Source organism: Narcine bancroftii, chromosome 3 (assembly GCF_036971445.1).
Source record: "Narcine bancroftii isolate sNarBan1 chromosome 3, sNarBan1.hap1, whole genome shotgun sequence".
Taxonomy (NCBI): domain Eukaryota; kingdom Metazoa; phylum Chordata; class Chondrichthyes; order Torpediniformes; family Narcinidae; genus Narcine; species Narcine bancroftii.
The window spans coordinates 349,831,751-349,851,144 of record NC_091471.1 but is presented as its reverse complement, the minus strand read 5'-3'; the positions used below and the strand labels follow the sequence as shown (position 1 = coordinate 349,851,144).

Genomic DNA, 19,394 nt, shown 5'->3' with positions numbered 1-19,394 from the left:
AAGTGATCTCCACAGTTAGGCACACTCAAAATGAAACACTTTGCTTCCCAAAAGTCCCTCCTTGAACAGGTCAATCCACTGAAAAGGCCCAGTCATTCACAGAGCGTGCTTTGCTCTGAATTCCACAAAAATGGCTGGCCACAAGCTGCTTCAAAAAGCTGTTTTATCTTCAGCAGCCAGAATGGTTCTGCCTTGCAAAATCAGTGTCTTTGCAAATGTATTGAATCTGGACAGACTGTGACAAGCCTTCCCTCAGTCCTTCCAATGTATTGACTTATCACTGGCTGAAATGTAAAATGTTAACTGTGACCATTTAGTCCCTCCTGTCTATACTATCCCTTTCAGTGATAATCCCATTTTAAAACAGGAGCTCGTAATATACCCAATTAACTGACCAACCCCATCTATTTTCGAAGGGTGGTATGAAATCAGAGCACCCAGGGGAAACCGACTCAGGTCACAGGAAGAATGTAGAAACTCCTTACAGACGGTGCTGGATTCGAACCCTGGTCGCTGGCGCTGTAACATCATTGTGCTAACTGCTATGCTAACAGTTCTCTCCAAAAAGATCCACTCACAGTCTGGGATAGGTTTGGAAGAGGAAATTTGATCTGTTTTGTTCAGTTTCTATAACAACTGTTTAGTCTGCACAGTTTTGAAATTATAGTGCTACTCAACTGTTTTAGATGACTGCTATTAATCTCTTCCCTCTTGGCACTAAAATCATTGGGGCCCGCGTCTGATTTAATTAAAAGAATCTGTTAAAAGCTTCCAGAAATACTAAGCTCAATTCCCATAGCAACCTGTGGGATTGGAAACTGAGGCCGGATGGGATCTGCGGGTTAACTCAACTCAGCAGGCCTGATATCACAGTGGCAGATACGCAGGGTGCCTCATCTGTGAGTGTAGGGTCCTCAGGGAAAGAGGACCAAGAAGAGAAGTCTCCCTCAGGGACTTGGGCAAACTGACCGACCATCTCTGTTACTCCGGCCTGGAATTCTCACTTAAACTTTTCCGCATTCTTAGTAAGATGGCAGTTTATTGTCATTATAAGTAAAATGTACAGATGCACCGACATTCTTACTTGCTGCAGCCAAACAGGAACACCAGCTAAATTACCACAAAGTGCTAAGACAGAGGAAGAGATAATAAATTTAAAGGTATAGATAAATAAATATTCACAGTTGCAGTTAGCACAAGAGAAATTGTGATGACTTCAGTAGTAGAGACAGATCTTTAGATAGTCCTGTTGAGGTATGAGGGTATTCAAGAGCCTGATAGCTGTTGGGTAAAAAAATCTGTTCTTGAACCTAGAGGTGCTGGTCTTCAGGTTTCTGTACCTTCTGCCTGAAGGCAGCAGTGGGAAAAGATTGTGACCAGGGTGATGGGGGTCCTTAATGATGTTGCCTGACTTTATGAGGTAGTACCTCACATAGATGTCAGCTGTGGACGGGAGGTCGGAGCCTGTAATTGACTTGTTTAGGTTTTCCCCTTTCTGTAGCCTGCTGAGTTCCGGGGCACTCGACAGTGAGATTGAATTGTTCTCAAAGAATGCATGCACTCTTCGCGAACAGCTAGTCTCTTACACTGGCTACCAATTAGTAATCCTCTCTGCCTTATCTTATCCAAGAATTAAACCTTTCAGGTTTATTCAGGAATTAATGCCCCAGTTTGGTTTCTTTAGGCGATGTGATAAATATTGGGTCTGAAGTTGCAGCCTTTTGCTCTATCACACAGGCCCAATGACCAACTTGGTTCTCATCCCAAGCTGTGATGCACTCAGAGAGGATACTTTCCATGGTTTATCTCTAAGAATTAGTAAGAGACGTTAGGGACAAGGAGAGTCTGGGAGATCAGTGGACCCAATGCAGGGCATTAGAGCTGAGAGGGAGAAGCCCACAGGGAGGGAGATCACAGCAGCGCACTAGGGATGGGGTTCGGAGGCACAGGGATTCACAGTAAGCTGTTGGAGTCTGGCTCCTAGAAACCAGGTATCGGGATTGAAGTCCAGAAGGGTGCCGATTATGACCAGGGCTCCCAAAGGGCCTCAGGCGCTGACAGCTTCCTGATTGTATCAGGGCTGGGGAACCAGGAGGTGTGGTACACCTCTGGAACGGACAGGAGGCCATGTGGCAGTGGGAGCGCAGGAAACTCAATGTTTCTGAAGGGACTCTCTTCTGCTCCTCTTTCTCTCCCTGTGCTCCTCCTTTGTGTTTTATATACATGCCAGTGAAGGAAATCTGAATTTCTTTAGGAAGTAGAGGCACTGATAACTTGGCTGCAGCATCAATGCAGTTGGACTGGCAGATCAGAGAGCAGTTGCTCTTTCTTTAAGGCTTGGGGCCAACATGGAATCTTCTTGTGTTTACATATGTCATTAGCCTTATCTTCAACTGACACAAATCAGTAAAATATGGAACACCAGGAAGTTGCACAGATTCCCAGAGCGTGAGAGTGTGGAGGAGATGAGATAGTGAAAAGGCAGTGAGAGGAATAAAGAAGGAGGGGCACTTTGAGATACAACGAGGTAGCAGGCCCTGCCGGCCTTGAGCTTGTTGCCCAAATACACCCATGTGATCAATTTACCTAGTAACCCCGAACACCATTGGAATGTGGGATGAAACCGGAGGAAACCCATGCAGGTCACAGGGACAACATACATACTCATTACAGACAGCATTGGATTCGAACCTGTGGCGCTGGCTCTGCAACAGCGTGGTGGTGGGGAGGGGACAAAAAGCTGTGGAAAGGATAGAGAGGGGAGAATGGAGAGGAGCAAGGGTCAGAGGGAGGGAGTAAAATTAGGATTAAAAAAGGAATGAGAAAAAAACTAAAGAAAGTGAGAAAAGGAAGACGAAAGTAGACTGAAAGGGAATAGATACAGAACTGGTGACTGTATGGAAACTGACTCAGTGTGAAGACACAGCTTTCATTCCCCAGTTATCAGGAAGTGAACAATTGTTACTTTATAATCGATAAGGCAACATTTCCAACTCAGCACCACCTCTATCTTTAAAGAGAGGGTTCTTGGAAAGAACCTGACTCTGACCTGTGGTGTCTGTGTTTTGACAGAGAGCATCTCGTCAGTGACTCAGGAATGGAGCTCAGGTTAGGGTCTGAGGCTGCCTGCTGTCCTGGTAAAATATTGTTCCATTTTACCCACTGTGTCCTCGTAATGAGTGTTATTTGTGACGGTGAAGGCTGAATTCGATGGAGCCTTTATGAATAACAGACCCCATTTCAGGGCAGTAATTGGGTCAGGCACGGCTAATTGGTCAGTGCCATGCCGCGAGTCAGGCAATTGGCCATTGCCTAGGGGCCAACTTGGCCAGTCACTGAAAAGAAATGGGATAATGGGTGATGTCAAGTGGAAGCCCCCAGCAGGCACTGACAAAGGTGAAATTTATACACACAGTCCTTTGAATGATGCTTAAAAGATGGGCTTCAATATGAATAGTATAGACACTTTGGTAATCTCTGATCATTTGGGCCAGTGCCGAGTTCTGGGAACCTGATAACCTCAGTTTAGCAAATTGCAACAGTGTAATCCTGTGTTTAAGTTTTAAGACTCTTTATCAACCACAGTTCAGCATTTAACACCATCATCCCCTCAAAACTGGTCAACAAACTCCAAGATCTGGGAGTTAACACCCCACTGTGTAATTGAATCATGGATTTCCTCACCTCCAGTCCACAGTCAGTAACATTTGGTAAGAAGTTCTCCTCCACAATCTCCGTCAGTACCGGAACTCAACAGGGACGTATTGTTAGCCCCCCCTGCTCTACTCAGTTTACACCTACAACTGTGTAGCTTGGTTTGACAATAACAAAATCTACAAATTTTCCGACGATGTCATGGTAGTGGGTTGTATAAAGGAAGGAGATGAGTTAGTGTACAGGATGGAGATTGAAAACTTGTCTGAATGGTGCACCAAAACTAAGGAGCTAATTGTTGACTTAAGGAAAGAAAAGTCACTGATCCTTGGGGGAATCAGAGGTGGAGAGGATGAGCACATTTAGGTTCTTGGGAGTCACCATCTCAGAGGATCTTTCCTGGACCCAACACAACATAGTGAAGAAAACATGTCAGCTCTTCAGGATTTTGCAGAGATTTGGAACAACACCAGAAACCCTGGAAAATTTCTACAGAACTGTAGTGGAAAGTGTGCTGACCGGCTACATCAAGGGGATACCAATACCCCTGAGCGTAAAGCCCTCCAAAAGGTAGTGGACACAGCCCAGGACATCACAGCCACCCACAGGGTGCTGTGTACATCTATAGGGAATGCTGCCATCAGAGAGCAGCAACAATCATCAAAGACCCACACCACCCAGCACACACTCTGTTCTCGCTGCTGCCAATAGGAAAGAGCTATAGATGCCACAAGACTCGCACCACCAGGTTCAGAAACAGCTGCTACCCCTCCACCATCAGACTCCTCAACAACAAACTCAATCAGAGACTCATTTAAGGACTCTTACTGTGTACTTTATCAATTTTCTTTTTGTCCTCTCTGTATTGCACCCAGTTTGTTTACATTTGTTATCTGTTTATAGTTCACAGTTTATTATTTGCACTACCTATCAGTGGTAATTCTGCCACACCCGCAGGAAAAAAGAATCTCAGGATTGTATGTGATGTCATGTATGCACTCTGACAATAAATCGGAAATCTGAAGCTGTGTGCTCATCAAGAGTGAAAGGAGTCAGGATTCCCCAGCCCGTCAAGGAGGGTTCGTGACATTGGAGTAGGTGAGAGTGCGGCCCTAGACTGGGATCCATGGATTTTAGAACAGATCGGGAGCTTTGGACTTGGAATCATGGATCTTTGTTCATTATCCTCCGACTGTGCATATACAGCCAGAAGAAACAATGTTTCTCTGGACCACGGTGCACACACTTAGCTAGCACATATGTACATGAAGATGTAAACTAAATATATATAAATATTTTGAGATGATTTACTTGTTTTCAATCTCACAGCCCATGGGAAGAAGCTATTTCCCAGCCTGGCAGTCCTGATTTTGATGCTTCAGTGTCTTCTCCTTGATGGTAGAGGGTGCTGGATGGAAAGGTTCCTTAATAATTCTTTGAACTGGAATAGAGTCCAAGCTCTAAACTGGGAATCAGAGATGCAGGAGTGAAGCAGAGATCCTGCTTGAAACTTCAAACATCCCTTCATCTCCACAGATGCTGCTCGACCTGCTGAGTTTCTTCGTGAGTTGGTTTTGTATTCTTCAACGGATAGTTAAGGCCTATCGGATCTTTGGCTTCATTGGTTGGGAAATTGAGTTCAGGAGTCGAGAGGTGATGTTGCAACTCTACAAATCTCTGGTGAGACCATATTTAGAATATTGTTTTCAGTTTTGGACACCTCATTACAGGAAGGATGTGGAGGGTATGGAGAGGATGCAGAGGAGATTTACCAGGGTGTTGCCTAGATTGGAAAATAAATTAATGAGGCAAGATTAGCAGAGCTGGGACTTTTCTCTTTGGAGCGTAGAAGGATAAGAGAAGACTTTAATAGAGGTTGACAAGTTTATGAGAGACATAGATGGGGTGGACAGCCTGCGCCTTTATCCCTGGGCAGGAATAGCAAGCATCAGAACACATCCGTGCAAAGTGAAGGGAGGGAAGTTTTGGGGAGACATCAGGGTAAATTAAAAAAAAATAATTGTGGGTGCCTCGAATTCCTTGTCAGGGATTGAGGAGGAGGCAGAAACATTAGGGGCACGTGGATGGAAGAAAAATAGAGGGTTATGGGGTAGTAATTATTTTTAAGGAATACATGGGTTTGCACAACATCGAGGGCCAAAGGGCCTGTACTGTGCTGTAGTGTTCTATGTTCTATGTTCTGTGTTTGACATGGCACGGTAACAAAAGCTGCTTTATACCTCATGCTTGCCCCTCAGGAAATCACTGCCAGGTGATGAACAGTTCTGGCAGAAGCATTAAGGTTCTTTATATTCAGTTCTGTGTTAAATATTTCATTTACACAGCGATGAATTAGGGGTCTAGATCTTTTGTTCAGGTCCTGCGAGCAAAACAAACTTATTAATTTACTCAAAGCCCACTGTGTCTCAGAGCTAGACCTGAAGTGTAATTTTTCCACTTGCTGATGTCAAAATGCTTTCAGAAAAATGAAGAGAGGAAGCTGGTGAATCTATTCGTGATGTCTCACGGGGAACTGTCACTTGGGATCTACCCATACGAGTGATTTAGCTCAGCAGCTGCTTTGAGCTGCCGGATATCTGTTATTCGCTGCATGAGGCTTTGATGTACAAAGTACTGCATTTATTTAGCATCCCTCCGAACCTCTGCAGGCTTTAGTGGGTCTGATCAAAGTATAAGGGATGAAACACTGTAGACTAATGTGCTCCCATGAGCAGCAATGAGAATAAGTTTATTGTCATATACATTGTTCACTCTGATGGTGGTGAATAGAATCTGTATCAGTGCTTAGGGATAATTACTGTGCAGAACTCTAGGGAAATGTAGTAAATCACGAAAATCTGTAGACATCGTGGTTGAAGTAAAAACACAAAATGCTGGAGAAACTCAGCAGGTCCCTTTATGTAGCAATGGTAAATATACATCACCGACATTTTGGGCTTGAGGCCTTCATCAAGGTATGGAAAAATGCCAGCAGGTATCTGAACAAAAGAGTGGGGAGGGGCGGGTGGCAAATGCAGGAGATGATAGATGGAGAGAGGAGGGAGGGACAGCAGCAATGAGGAGGAGGAGAGGTAGGGATGGTTAGGTGGGTGAGGGGGAAAGGGAGGGGAGGACTGGAAAGACAGGAAGGGGGAGGGAAAAGAAAAGGTGAGCAGGTTTGGTAGAAAGCAGAAAGGTTAGCATTAATGCCCTCTGGCTGGAGTGTGCCCAGACAGGACCTGTGAAGATGGAGGGGTGGGGATGCTGAAGGACAAGTAAGCTGATGGGAAATGTGGGCAAGAAGACGAATGAGTAAAAACACACAGAAATGCTGGAGGAATTCAGCCGGCCCTTCAGCATCCAGAGGAGACAGATACACTTCACTTGTGTATCTGCGGGAGTCCTCTGCTGCATCCAGTGCTCTCATTGTTGCCTCCTCTACATCGGAGAGACTGGGCTCAGGCGGGGTGATCACTTCGCTGAGCACCTACACTCTGTCCCCATCAGGGACAGGAATCTCCCAGTGGCCCCAACCACCCCCATGCTGACATATTTGTCCATGCAACTGTCAAACCTGGACCACCCATGAATTGGAGGCCAACAATTTGGGCCTGAGCTCTTCCTCAAGGAATAAGCAAAGAATAAGCAGAATGGGGGAAAAACAGGAAATCTCAGAAGATGAATGTTTGTCTTGAATATCAGCATGGACTTGATCGGCTGAAAAGGCTGCCCTCTGTGTTGAAAAGAAATAAGGTTATATGATATGATAAGGTACACCTTTGTTTTCATCCACACTCTCGGAGTACCAAATCATTTAACTGGATGACAGCCCTTTGTACATTTGGCACTGGGGGATTAGATTTTAAATGGCTCCTGGAGTTTAACATGAAGTAATGGTTCATGGGGTTTGTTGTGCTTTGTGAGTCACCTCTGAGTGATTAGAGCTAATTAATTCTGCAGATTGCTGTGGGATTTCAGGACTGAATTATGAATTTTTTTGGAGCTATTTTTAACTCCACTGAGGGTGATCCTGGATAAAGGATATTTAACAGTGGGAATCCGCTGTGAACCCCGGCTACTGGTCCGAGGAACAACCCCTGTGTGGGAGCACCTGCAGGCATGGACAATGAGGAGCTCATATGGCTCGACTTGAGAGGGGGAAGAGGAAGAGGCAAATCAAAGATCACAGCCACTGAAAGTCTGAAACAAAAATGGGGGATTCTCCAGAATATACCAGGACGTTGCCTGGATTGGAGAATATGTCAGAGGATGCAAGGTTGACAGAGCTTGGGCTTTTCTCTTTGGAGCAACGAAGGATAAAATGTACTATAGTGTCCAAGTTCATGAGGGGCTTAGATAGGATGGACTGGGTGCCTGGAATGTATTGCCGGGGTAGTGGTGGAGGCTGGTACAATAGGAACATTTAAAAGACTTGTAGACAGGTACATGGATGCAAGAAAAATAGAGGTTTCTGAGAATGAGGGAGAGAAAAATTAGATTGTTGTGGAATGGGTCTACATAGATTGGCACAACATCTTGGGCTGAATTGCATGTAGTGTGCTGTAATATTCTATTTTCTATGAAATGCCGGAAACAGTCAGTGGGTCAGGTAGCATCTATGGAGAGAGAAGCAGCATTGACCTTTCAGATCAAAGAGCCTTCCCAGAAGGAGGAGGAACTATTGGTGTTGAAGCGAAATTCCAGGTGCAAAGATTCTGATGGTTTGCAGAAACTCTTCATCTGTGGATTGAACCCTTGCAGGTCCCTACCCAAAGGTCCAGGAATAGCACAGAAGGACGTGGCTGCCATAAACACTGTTCCTGCCAGCGATAAATGCAGCTACCTGATACACAAGCAATGACACAGGGCAGCTTGTAACAGAGTAAGTCCTTCTGCAAAAATAAGCTGGCCCCATGTTAAACTTGCAAGCCCAATAACATTTGCTTTATGTGCACGCACTAACCCCTTGCCAAGACCCTGGTTGGGAGTTGACACAGCACAAGATATAACAGGGCAAGACTTTGAGAGGTGAGTTTCCTTTCCTGACAGCCCTTCCCACCCCTACATGGACCCCCACCCCCACCCAATCTCACCTTCAGGATAAATCTCCAGGTCACTTTGCAGACAAAGTGTGATTACATTGGAAAGGATGCAGAGCAGATTCACTCGGATCTTGTCAATATGTCAGTTCAACACTTCACTTGTATATCAGCGGGAGTCATCTACTGCATCCAGTGCTCTCGTTGTGGCCTTCTCTACATCGCAGAGTCTGGGCACAGACGGGGTGATCACTTCACTGAACACCTTCGCTCTGTTCCCATCAGTAACAGGGATCTCCCAGTGGCCAACCACTCCCACGCTGTCATGTTTGTCCATAGCCTCATGCACCGTCAAACCTAGACCACCCATGAATTGGAGGAGGAATATCTAATTTTCTGTCTGGACATACTCCAACAGGATGGCATTAACATCGACTTCTCTGGTTTCTGCTTGCCTATCCCCATCCCTCTGTTTTCTTTCCTCCAGCTTTACACCTATTACCTCCTGCCTGTGGGACTGTGCTCCTCCCCTTGCCCCTTCCCCACCATTTTGTTTGGGTGCCTGCCGACATTTTGCTCATATCTTGATGAAGGGCTCAAGCCCAAAACGTTGGTTACGTATCTTCATAGAAGATTACAGCACAGAAAACAGGCCCTTCGGTCCTTCTAGCCTGTGCCAAACTTTATTCTGCCTCGTCTCACTGACTAGCACCCAGTCCATAGCCCTCCATACCTCTCCATGTGCATCTCCAAATTTTTCTTAATGTGAAAATTGAGCTCACGTTCACCACTTCAGCTGGCAGCTCGTTCCACACTCCCACCACTCTCTGTGTGAAGAAGTTCCCCCTAATGTTCCCCCTAAGACTTTCCCCTTTCACCCTTAACCCATGTCCTCTAGTTCTTGTCCCACCCAGCTGCAGTGGAAAAAGCATTTACTCTGTTTATATCTCTCATAATTTTGTACAGTCTAATCTACCAACCTGCACATCCTTGGGATGTGGGAGGAAATTGGAACACCCAGGGGAATCAGGAAGATGGTACAAATGCCTCACAAACAATACCTGAAGTCCAGATTGAACCTGGTCCTTGGTGCTTTGAAGCCAAGGCTCTGTGAACCACACCACTGTTCTGTCCCCAGAGCTGGACCTGAACCTTCTGGCCCCAAGGCTGGACACGATCAATTCCATTGACAGGGCAGCACTGGAACGTAGATGTTATAATGTTGTGGACTCCATGGTAGAGCAAAGATCGCAAGCAAATCTTGCCATGCGCAAGGAGAGGCAGGGTTAGCGAAGCAGAAGGCATGGTATTATGACCCAGGTTCGAATCCGGCACTGTCTGTAACAAGTTTGTACGTTCTCCTCGTGTCTGCTCTGGTTTCTTCCCACCTTTAAAAACCTATGGGGTTACTAGGTTAATGGGTCACATGTGTATATTTGGGTGATGGGGATCATGAGTGGAAGAGCCTGTTTCAGTGCTATATTTCTAAATAAAATTAAAATGAAAGACTGTGTGATTCTACTGGCCATGATCAAAGAGAAGGGTTGTTCTCCCTTCACCTCCTGGAGACAAGTGCTGGGATCTACAAATTGCTGGAGGAACTCAGCAGATCGAGTGGGAAATTGAGATTCAACGTTTTGCCTTGAGATCTTAGATTGAAATTTCCCGGAATGGAATGGGACAGAGATCAAGATCTAGGGTCTTGGCAATGAGTTGTTGACAGCACTGAGCACAAATTGTGTAACCTGGATCTCATTGTGTTCTGTTAAATCATCTTTCCGAGAAGGTAAGGGACAAAGTCTTCAAGCCTGGAAATCTAATTATTAACAAGTAGCTGAAGGCTACAGCACGTGATTTCCACATTGCAGCCTCAATAGCAACAGCTTATTATGCGGCCATAGCTCATCCCTGTAAACACCTCCTGTGACAGCACCTTTGCAAACGGGGGTTTGTCAGATCACGACTTTCACGATGGTCAGACCCCTGTGGGAGCTGATACAGAGGGTGGGTGAGGAGGGGCCGGGATAGGGATGGGGGTTGGGGGAGGTGGGCAAGGATGAGACAGGGTGCAGAGAGAGATGGAGAGGTGGGCAGGGGAGGGCAGGGTACAGGAGAGGGATGGGCTGGTTGAGGAGAGGCAGGGACAGGGATTAAACTGGCGAGGGGAGCTGGTCAGGGTTGGGATGGGTGTGGAGGAAGGATGGGCAGAATGGAGCAGTGAGGAGGGGCAAGGGGAAGGGAGTGAGTGGAGTGGGTAGGGATAGGCAGGGGAAGGGGTGGATAGAGTGGGTGAGGAGCAGTGGTGGTGAGGTGCAGTGGGAAGGGGTAGAGGGTTTGGCTAGTGGGTGCAGAGTGTGGGAGCTAAAGATAGAAAGAAGGGAGAGTGAAAGAGGAGATGGGGAAAGGACAAGAGAGGCAGAGAGAGAGAGAAAGAAGAGAGAGAAGGGAAAGGTTTGAACAAGAAAATCTGCAGATGCTGGAGTTGAGTGCAGTACACTGAAGTGTGGGAGAAACCCAGAATCCTGAGGAAGACCCCAGGCCCAAAATGCTGGTCACCTTTTACTTCCTATGGATGATGAGAGACCTGCTGAGTTTCTCCAGCATGTTTGTGTGTTGGGCTGAGAGAGAGGAAGGGAGGAACATAGAACAGGGAGAGATGGAGAGGGAGAGAGAGGAATGAGAAATGGAGGAGAGAGAGAGAGAGAGAGAGAGAGAGAGAGAGAGAGAGAGAGAGAGAGAGAGAGGGGAGGTGATTCTCTGAGTGCAGGGTGTGGAAGTAAAAACACACAGAAATGCTGGAAGACCTCAGCTGGCCCCATAGCATCCACAGGAGGTAAAGATATATTATCGACATTTCAGGCCTGCGTCTGCAGAATTTTGTGCATTAAGGTTGGGACTGCTGCCAGTAAACGATGGTGTGGTCATGGGGTGCAGAAATGGGGCAGATGCATCATGGTGCTAGCAAGTATAAGGTGCTATGCTTTGGTGGGAACAAAGTGGAGACCAAATGTCCAGTGGCTTGAGGAGGGGAAGATTCCATCACACAAGGACGCATGGAGAGCAGAGCAGAAGTAGGCATTGATGAATACAGAAGAGCAGAAAGATTTAGGAGTAATGGTTCATTGTTCCCCGAAGGTAGAAACTCACGTGAATAGGGTGGTGAAGAAGGCTTTTAGTATGCTGGCCTTTATCAATCATTGCATGGAATATAGGAATTGGGAGGTGATGTTGAGATTGTATAAGACATTGGTGCGGCCTAATTTGGAGTTCTGTGTGCAGTTCTGGTCGCCTAATTATAGGAAGGATATAAACAGAGTGGAGAGAGTGCAGAGAAGGTTGACCAGAATGTTACCTGGGTTTAAGCATCTAGAGTATAGGGAGAGATTGGACAGATTAGGTCTTTATTCTTTGGAGCGTAGAAGGTTGAGAGGGGATTTGATTTAAGATTATGAAAGGGATAGACAGAGTGGATGTGGATAGACTATTTCCGTTAAGAGGAGGAAAGATTAAAACAAGAGGACATGAGTTAAGAATTAAGGAGCAGAGGTTTAGAGGTAACATGAGGGGGAACTTCTTTACTCAGAGAGTGGTAGCCGTGTGGAATGAGCTTCCGGGAGAAATAGTGGCGGCGGAGTCAATTGTATTATTTAAGAAAAGGTTGGACAGGTATATGGATGAGAAGAAGATGGAGGGTTATGGGCATTGTGCAGGGAGATGGGACTAGAGAGGGGTGTTTGGTTCGGTGCGGACTAGAAGGGCCTAATGGCCTGTTTCCGTGCTGTAATCGTTATGTTATTATGTTATGTTACTTGATCTCTTTCCATTCAGTGTCTTCGTGGCTGATGTGCCCCAGGTCTCATCTCCTTCACCCCCATTCGTTCAAAAATGTATCAGCGTCCACTTTAAACACGTCCAGCTTTCACACCGCTGTGGGCCAGAGAGTTCCAGAGAGTTACAGCTCTCTGGGAGAGGAACTTGATCTGCACCTCTGTGAGACCTTTTGTGGGTCTGGTCTTCTCCCGTAGCCAGTCTTCAGTCTCTTTATTCTAACGCCTTCCTGTTCTTTGTTTATTCCTTGAAGAAGGGCTCAGGCCCAAAACGTCAGTGATATATCTTTACTCCTACAGACGCTGCGAGACTGACTGAGTTCCTCCAGTGTTCTTACTATAATCACAGATTCTGCAGACTTTTGCGTTTCACTCTGCCGAGTGTTTAAGTTACTGGGAGTTTGTCTTACTTTGCTCATTTTTGTTTTGAGTATTTCTTTGGTTGGATACCTTCATGCCTCCCAGTCCAGAATGATTTATGTCTCCAGGAAACAGCTCAAAGAGTGATATTTATATACAAATGGAATTTCAATAGTTGCTTCCAATAATATTTTGAGCTTCTGATGTGAATAAAGCCCCTCAAAGAAAGGCAACATTATTTTATTCCACACTTCATATTGACAGTAATAGCAGGCACTGTACATCCAGAGATGTGGGTGCAGAAGAGCTGCAGAGATTCCAGTCACTGTCTCACTGCCTGGAGTGGGACTGAGACACACTGTCCAGGAAAGCTACCAGCAGTTCCAAGTAGGCTATTCTCAAACAGAGCTGCCCTTACCCATGGGCCCTCAAGGGCTTCAGTCTGCCAATGCCTGCTTTTAATCCTGATACTTGTTGCTGCACCTTCCCCGCATGATCACAGTGGGATGCAGGGGCCATTGGAACCTCTTCCTGAGGGCGAGTCTTCGAGGGAGGGGGAAAATGAGGGTTAAAATTCTCTGTCCCACTCCATCCCTGTTCTTGATTTCTTCCCTTGCATACACTGTTCCCCCAAAGGACAATGGAGATGAAAGAACTACACCCACTCTTCTGACTGGATGCATTGCAGCCTTCCAACTTCTGCTGATCATACTGATGGTTCTGCATCTCCCACTCACATCTCATTCAGATACCCAATTGTTTCTACTCCTCACCCTCTCCCAATCAATCCTTCTCTTTCAATTGTTTAATTACTGTCACCTGTACTGATATACAATTGTTTGCATGCTATTCAGGCAAGTTAACCCACACTTAAGTGTAGCAGTCAATGCAAGAATAAAGCTAAAGTGTGGGGAATATGACAGTGATGTCAGACGATTGTTTATCGACTATGGTCCTGAGCAAACACATTTTCCACCTTGGCTTAGTTCCTCCAATTGTAGAAACTCCCTGCCTGACTCACATTTCTTTGATCTTCTCAACTCAGAGGAGATCTATTTGAAATAAACCAGGGTGCTGGAAGGTTTCAAGATGGTTGAATCCTCTGCGGCATTTCCCTGGTGTTGCCCCACTCATGGGTGAGAGTCAGAGGCTGTATTATATCCAATGACCTGCACTGAACCTTCCATCATCGTACTCCCTGTAAAGAGTTAATATCACATGACCCATAAATAAGAGCGGGGACACTGTTTCACCACAGACTAATCTCGCTTTAAGTAAAGGCAGCAGAAACAACCATCTCTCTGTTTGGAACTTGGAGTTAAGATGCTTTAGAACCCTCGTGACACTGGACCCTGAGATCATGACCCTGAATTGGTAGCAGGACTGCGCCTGGCGTTTCACCCACGCTGACTGAAGCTCCCGGGGCCCATTTTTGCCATGGCATCGTCATTGGCGCTCTTGTTGCAGTCACCTCTGAGGCCAAAGGTTGTGAGGTTGAGACCCATCTCAGAAACTGGAGCACAATGGCCCAGCACATTACTAGTCCCTTTTCACACTTGCATCCCACTAAATTGGCTGTTCAGCATCCCGATATAGGAATGGTGTTTTTGCTGTTCACATTTGACCACTCTTAACTGAGACACAGAATGAATTCACACTTGCAAGGAGCCATCCCTGGGGTTAGGACTGTTCTATCTTCTACCGATGACATCATGATGCATCAAGTGATGGTGGACCTGCCCTAAATCCTGATCCTAATTTGAACAAAATTAATCATGCCTAATTGTAATATAATTAAGCTTTATGTACAGCACAGTATGACCCCTTTGGTCCCTGTTGTTGTTGTACCGATCTATATAAACCTTTACAAGGCACTGTGGAAAAGAGCTAGCAATAACTAGCAATAGCGGACAATGTTTAATCTGCGTAGGAAAATTGGTGATGCCATCGTCCATAGTTTAAGCAGCATGGGACAGTTGGTTGTGCTATAGTGCACAATATAGAAATACCATGGGAAAAAGCGATGCCCTCCCAGATGCAACAGAAAAAGGGCTGCATGCATGGAGCGCTCATGGAGGGGTCTCTCTGCCACATGGCATTGTGGGAAGTCAGGTCCGCCATCACATTTTTTCCATGGCTTTTTAAAATTGTGCACTATAGCGCTACCAACTTTCCCACACTGTTCAAAAATTGTCCGCTATTGCTATTTATTTCCTCTTTCTCTCTCCCATTGTGACTTTCCCACGGCAAAGTTTATACCTTCATTTTAATCTTTTCTTTCTTCATGTTCCTGCACTCACCCAAAAAACATGGGCCATTTCTATCCCGGAATGCAATTGCCCATTCTACACTTGCCTGATTGCAATGCCGGCATCTGCAGACGTTGGGGATTGTACTGGAGTCGAGGCCGTCTATCCTGGCGTGAGATGATGTCACACTAGACCCTTTTTAGGCCGATTGGCCGTTAATTCCTGGGACCACTTGGAAGTGTGAAAGGGGCTACTGAGCACCTTTGAAAGTGCCTCACCCTCAGACAGATGGAAAATGGCCCCTGACGGAACTTTTGGGCAAAATTCATGGCCTCTTGTATTGAGTACAGGAGTTGGGATGTTGTTGTAAAGTTGTACAAGACATTGGTGAGTCTGAATTTGGAGCATTGTGTACAGTTTTGGTCACCTAACTACAGGAAAGATATCAATAAGATTGCAAGAGTGCAGAGAAGATTTTCTAGGATGTTGCCCGGACTTCAAGAACTGACTTACAGGAAAAGGTTAAACAGGTTTGGACTTTATTCCTTGGAGCGTAGAAAAATTAGGGGAGATTGATAGAGATATTTAAAATAATGAGGGGTATAGACAGAATAAATGTAGGTAGGCTTTTTCCACTGAGGGTAGATGAGATACAAACCAGAGAACATGGGTGAAGGGTGAAAGGCGAAAAGTTTAGGGGGAACGTCTTCAAACAAAGAGTGGTGGGGGTGTGGAGTGGGCTGCCAGCTGAAGTGGTGAATGAAGGTACAATTTTAATATTTAAAAATAATTTGGACAGGTACATGGATGAGAGGGGTATGGAGGGCTATGGACTGACTGGGTCCAGGTCAGTGGAACTAGGGGCCGAAAAGCCTGTTTCTGTGCTGTATGTTCTATGGTTCTATTTATTCTCCTGATCAGTTTTGCTAGAACTGAGATGCAGGGGTTAATAGTGGTCAGTCACCAGGAGTCAAATAAATCTGTAAATGAGTAAAAGTGTCATGGATCGGAGAGTATTGAGTACCAGGAGTGGTTGGACAGTTGTGTAGCGTCAGAGGCTGAGGGAAGACTTACTGGAAGTTTATAAAATTCTGAGATACATCGATAGGCTGGACAGTCAGAATAATTTTTTTCCCAATACTAGTGGGCACGGGTTTAAGGGGAATATATCAGCAAGGACCGGTTTTTTTTCCACAGAGAGAGGTGGTGGCAGCAAGAACCATAGCAACATTTAAGAGATATTTTGACAGACAAGTGAACAGCAGAGGGATGTAGACTGCATGCAGGTATGTGGGATTAGTTAGATTGGCATCGAGGTTAGTGCTAAGATGGTGGGTGGGAGGACCAGTTCATGTGGTACGTTCAAGGTCAGGGGTGGCCAAACTATGCTCCAGGGGCCTGTTGCCCATTTTTAAGTGGACCAGGGTGAATGTTAAAAATAAAATGGAAATTGGCCTGTTAGAAATATCGTCTAACAATAAATTGCACCCTATGTACATTGCACTTCTTAGTTTCAACACTAGATGTCACTGCCATTGAAATGTTGCACATCAATGAAAAAACATTTACCTCAGATGATTAAACCTGGTGGAACCGAAAAGACAGAAAATAACAAAAATGTCAGACAAGGTGGGAAAATACTCTTTCACAGAAGTCAAGGGGAAATGTGGTTGTTTAATTTGCAAGGAATCTGTTAACATTAATAGCCCATGTTTAATATCCTATCTACAGATTTACACATTGCAACATAATCATTCAGGTGGACACTTGGGCCATGACCTGTACTCACTGAGAGTTGTGGAGGAATGTTGGAGACGGCCTTGACCCTTTCTTGATCTTTTCTCCTGTTATTATTTTGCACACTGCTTTTTGAATGAGAGTTTTAATGTATTCATTTAAATTACATTTATGAGCAGCAGATACAGAAATGCCGACTGTAATACGTGAGCATATCAATAATCTACTGTCAACAGTTAAGCTGTTCAGTAGTGCCATATAGTTATTTTGGTAGAAAATGAAATTTTGATGGCCCGGGGGTTTCCTGATCTAAAATATTGTTTTTCTTGCAGTGTTACTGGTTGAAAACTGCTGGGCTTAATATTGTTTGGCTTGTGACTCCTTATATTTTTCTGTATGTGGCCCACAACCAAAAATGTTTGGCCACCCCTGGCCTGGATTCTATATTAGGTTCACAAATCACCCTTATGGACCTGAGCTGGCCTGAATGTGACTCCAGCTTCACCAACGTGGTTGGGTTTTAACCCCCTGGCACCTCTCCTCTCCCTTCCTTCCAAGCAAGGGTGCAGACAAAATAGACTGCAGGAACCCAGAGCAGAAAAAGGGAAAGCTGGAAGAACTCAGCTGGCCAGTCAGCATCTGTGGAGGCTAAAGCTCGTGGTGCAGGTCAAAACCCTTATAGTGACTTTGATCCAATAAATAGTGGCTTGAAGGCTAAGTGAGACACTTACTAGTGACGAGTTTCGATTAGTTTCAATGCAAGTCCAGATATATTTTAATCTTTTGTTTAACATGTATACTTGAAATATTCATAAATAACATCTGCACTGATGCTCGTGAATACAGAGTAACATTAGTGCTGACAGTCAACTAAAGTTATGGCCGTTTCACTCACCCTTCTCTATGGCTACATGATTATAACATTCTAACTGAGCTCTTGATTTGCACGCTGCCCCTTACCAGCACTACAATACCCGAATGCATTGCTCATGCTCCTGGAACTGCACCTGGGCACAACAACCAAGATGGCCGCCAGAAGTAAAACTATCTTGGGACACCTCTGACGGTCACAGGAACCAAGCGGGAGACCGACCTAACAAGGTAAGTTAAAGAATTATTCATTTTGCTACTACAGCAAGTAAACGAGATCCCTGTATGAGAGAAGGGTGTAGTGAGGAGATTCTCCGGGATGCTGCCAGGATTGGGAGATGTTAGTTGGAAGAGAGATTGAGTCGGGTTGTTATGTTCTCCCTGGAGTGAGGAAGGCTGAAGGATGACCAAATTGAAATATATAAAGTTTAGGGAGACATCGATAGGGGAGCCAAAATCATTCTCCCATGGGTAGGGCCATCAAAAATGAGAGGGCATAGATTTAAGAGGGTAAAGAGGGAACTGAGGGGAAAATCTTTTACACAGAGAGTGGTTGATATCTAGAGAACGCTGCCAGAGGTAAGGGAACCAGATACAATTACTATGTTTAAGAGGCAGGCATTTAGACAATTAAATATTCAAGGCATAGAAGTATATGGACCTAATGAGGGCAAATGGAATTTGTGTAGAAGGACAAAAGGGTTAACATGGACATGATGGGGTGAATGGCCCATTTCTGTGCTGTGTGACTCTATGGCTCCATACCATTGCACAGAACCCTTCTTGTACCTTGAGCAGCTGAGAGAAAGGGCCAAGGCAGACAGGATCCAATGTTCAGCACAGACTAGATTGGCCGAAGGGCCTGTTTCTGAGCTGCAGTATTCTATGGTGATGAAGAAAGGGATTGTACGAAAGTCCAAACACATGAAAAGGTCCCTTTGGCTATTTGTGCTGAAGGTTGTGGTACTTGGAGATGAATTATTGAGCCTGCTCTTTCCCCACACTAACCAGGCAGTCTGGGAGCAACCCAGACTGGCAATGACAAACAAAAATGACAAACGATGTTCTGCAGCATCACCAGTGGTCAGCATTAGGGTTGGGACTGCTGTTCCGTTCATTAAATCAGTGCCAGTAAATGATGGTGTGGTCATGAGGTGCAGAAATGGTCAGGAAATGGGGTAGATGCAGCGTGGGGTTAGAAAGTATAAGATGATGCATTTCAGTGGGAAGGAAGTGGAGTCCAAATATTCAGTGGCTTGAGGAAAGGAAGATTCCATGTCATGGAAACATGGAGAGCAGGGCAGGAGTAGGCCACTCAATTTTTGAAGCTTGCTTTGCCCAGGTCTCATCTCCTCCACCCCAGTCCCAGAGTCCTTCACTCCCAATCATTCAAAATTGCATCAGCCTCCGCTTTAAACACATCCAGTTCCCCACCACTCGGGCAGAGAGTTCAAGAGATCCACTGCTTTCTGGGAGAGGAACTTCCTCTGCATCTCTGTTAAACCTTGGGTGAGTTTGGACTCCACCGCCTGCCAGTGTTCAGTCTTTATTCTGACGGCCTTCCTGTTCTTTACTTATTCCTTGAAGTAGGGCTCAGACCCGGAACGTTAGTAATATAACTCCTATATTTGCTGCGAGACTGGTTGAGTTCCTCCAGC

At 45.4% G+C, this 19,394-nt stretch overlaps 1 protein-coding gene across 1 annotated transcript in view; it reads right to left on the bottom strand.

Annotated features, from left to right (window-relative positions):
* The window catches only part of gcgra (glucagon receptor a), a 113,952-nt gene that overhangs the window by 16,741 nt on the left and 77,817 nt on the right, over positions 1 to 19,394 (bottom strand). The window lies entirely within an intron of this gene.